This window comes from Tupaia chinensis, unplaced genomic scaffold, assembly GCF_000334495.1.
Source record: "Tupaia chinensis unplaced genomic scaffold, TupChi_1.0 Scaffold000085_1, whole genome shotgun sequence".
NCBI classification, from domain to species: Eukaryota; Metazoa; Chordata; class Mammalia; order Scandentia; family Tupaiidae; genus Tupaia; species Tupaia belangeri.
Genome location: NW_006159547.1, coordinates 2,869,443 through 2,873,013, shown reverse-complemented (window position 1 = coordinate 2,873,013; position 3,571 = coordinate 2,869,443).

Genomic DNA, 3,571 nt, shown 5'->3' with positions numbered 1-3,571 from the left:
TGTTGGCGTCGTGTGTTTTTTTTCCCCTTTTTTTTTTTTTTTTTTTTTTTTTTTTTTTTTTTTTTTTTTTTTTACTTAAAACAAGCCATTTACCTTTCCTGACCTTCACATGCAAAACAGGATAGACCATTTCTACTTTACCAAGCTGACAGTTGTGATTTCAAATAAAATAGTATGTCTAAATGTGCTTTTAAAAACTGTAAAGCACTATACAAAAATAAATCCTTTCTAATTGTTTCTTATACTTTAGTGCATTTATATTATGTAAAATGTTCTATAGAGCAGAAATATAATCAAAGCAGAAAAGCACTCTTGGTGAATACTTCTAACATTTTATAGCCATTCATTTATAACTCATTTTTTTCCTGAGGTTGAAAATGAAACTCACCAGAATAAAATTCAGAGCACTCTATATTAAAAAAAAAAAAGAAAAGCTAAACATCTGTTTGTCATTCTCCTTGTATGATGTGGTATAAGATTGTGGGTTTTGGGAATAGAACACCAACATGAGTTCCAAGTGAACTGTGACCTTAACTGAGTCACTGAAATGCTCTGAGCTTCAGTTTGATCACAGGGGTTATAGTGGCTTCCAAGCCCACCTTCCTGGGCTGGAGCTGGAAAAGATCAAATGAAGTATAAATTTTCAGAGTTGCTATTGATTAGAGATAATGTCAGATACAGAGATTGTCCAGGAACAGGTAATTTATTTTTCTTTTTGTAAAAGACTAAATGATAAATATTTTAGGCTTTGCAAACTACAGTCTCTGTCACAATGACCCAACTTTGCTATTGTTACATAAAATCACCCATGGATGATTTTGTAATAAAACTGTGTTCTAATAAAACTTCATTTATGAACAGTCAAGTCAGCTTTTTCTTATAATTTTCACATGTCATGAAATAGTCATTTTTTCCCCCAAGCCATTTAATTTACCATTCTTAGCAAAAAAGCAGGCATTTGGTTGAATGTGGACTGGAGGCCATAGTTTGCCCACTGCTGGTCCAGCACAATGTCTAGCACATGGCAGATAATGCCAGATAATATTTGGTAATTAAAGTTGCTTTGTCAACTGTAAAAAGTTATTAGATATAATTGCTTAGCATCTTTCTTGTTCTCCACTATGCCTTAAAGACTTCCAGCTTTTGTTCCACTGTTGCATCTGTACTCTCTAAGTACTCTAGGATATAACTTATCTGCATTTGTAAACTTAGTATCATTTAAAACACTGAAATTGAACTCTTAAAATCTTTTACCTATGTCAAATATTTTATAAAAGATTATTTTATTTAGCTTTATTTATTTATTTATTTGACCAGAGAGGGACAGAGTGAGAGAGAGAGCAAGAGAGAAAGCAAGAAAGCAAGCCACCCAGTCCAGGACTCAAATCATGATTGGCCATGTGAGAGTCCAGCACCCTTAACCACCACACCTCTTGCTGGCCCCCTATGCCAAATATTAATTCCTTGTTTTTTAATAAATAAGAGTCTTGGGTCAGCAGGTGGCATGGTGGTTTCTCACTTTCCCTTACTCTCTCTGTCTGTTTCTCTCTGATAAGTGCACATGCCCTGTAACAAAATAATAATAATGATTTTTAATCTTAAAAATAAACAAGTCTTTTCAAAAAAATTAACACTCATCCTAAAAATTTTAAAAATGGAGAAAAATGGAAACAATTAAAATGATTCCCATAATCGCACCATCTGTATAATACTGCTCTGTAACTAATTGCTTAGTTATATCTTCTATCTCCCACTTTGAGGTCCATTTTATTTATTTTTTTAAAAAGTGGTAAAGCAAGTAGTCATTCTTTCTCTGCCATCTGTCAATATTACATCATATTCTAGCTCTGACTAGTTTTTAAAAATGTGATTGTTTTTGTTATCTTTAACTCCAGCTGTCCTTCTTGGTTTTTGCTTCTTATATGTCCACAGTTGCACCCACCTATATCAGCAATAGAGCCCATTCTTCTCTCAGGCCACATGCATTTCTTGAGTACTTTCTTCCTCATCAGCATCATATGTCTTTTTTATTGTGCCCGAGAGAGAGAGAGAGAGAGAGAGAGAGAGAGCACTCCTCAGGGGGACAGCTATGCTACAATCCCTTCTCCTCCATTCTCTCAGGACCCTGGACACACACACACACACACACACACACACACACACGCCTGGTATGACCTCCAATCATCTGGAACTTGAACTGTGTAGTTGGCTATGTGAGATCCCCTCACCTCAACCACCATGCCCCTGGCTGGCCCCATCCTGTTGGTGTTTTAGGCGTACATGCACTTATGTTTTTCAAGTCACTGGGACTACAGTTTGAATCATGGTTGGCCATGTGGTATCTGACACTCTTCACTATACTTACAGGGCCAGCCCTAATTGTAATTTCTTACCACCTATATTCCCGTATCCTCAAGAATCTAAGGATAAAATGAAATTATATTAGAACTAATAAATGATATTTTACTTATTTTCACTCCAACCTTCTACCATAGGGCTTCTAGCTACTTCACAGTCTCAGCTAGTTGTCTCTAGGAGGCTCTGAGGATCTAGATACTCATAGACAAGTCAAAGCACCTGCATCTGTCATGATTCACTCCAACTTTGGTCTGCTATATCTGCTGGCCAAATTTCTGCTTCCCATGTCACTTGACAGTGCCTGATCACAGTCATGGCTGGTGTCCATCTTCATAGTGGTGTGTCCATAAAGAGGTCCTGAAGGTACAAACTATTAAAATCCCTCCCACTCTTAGTATTGGTTTCCACTGCTGCAGAATTACCAGGGCTAGGGACCAGCAATTAGCATAATGGCTATGTCGGTGAACTCCCATGTAGTCAACTGTGGTTTGCATCCCGGACCCGGTGGCTTAAAACTCACACCGGGTGTGTGTGCGTGTGTGCCCAAGATCCCAAGAGGAGAATGGAGGAGAAGGGACCGCGGCATGGCCATCCCCCCTGGGGGGTGATTTCTTGCTTTCTGTCTCTCTGTCTCTCTCTGTCTGGCGAGCGCACGAGCCCTATAGCAAAAACCTCTCAAAAAAAAAAAAAAAAAAGAATTATCAGGGCTAATTTCTATTGCTGTCAAAACCATCAAGGTTAGTCTCATTGCAGACCCATTAAGTGTTAAAGATGGGGATGCAGTGCCAGGTTTTAGACTTTTCAGTGCTCCGAGACTATGTTATACTCAAGTGGGATTAAGGTTTTTCTCTTCTTTGTGTTAGCTTCAGGAGATAAATAATAAAATATGATTGTGTTGTGATCCAACTATATTACATAGCTTGTTGAAACAGAGCTTTCAATTCTTGTATTCCTCTCTCATAACTATCAATACTACACAAACTTGGCTTTACGGAGGCTGGACCAGAGGGTAAATCTGAGAGACAGGCATTGTACTGCACCAATCATTTCTCCTCACTGGCCAGTTTTTGGTCTATACCTAAGAGCTCTACTTTTCCTTCCTTTAGAATGAATTCCTTCCTGGGACCAGCAGATGGCATAATGGTTAACATTGCTGGACTCCAACGTAGTTGACTACAGTTTGAGTCCCAGACCCGGCGGCTTAAAATTCACT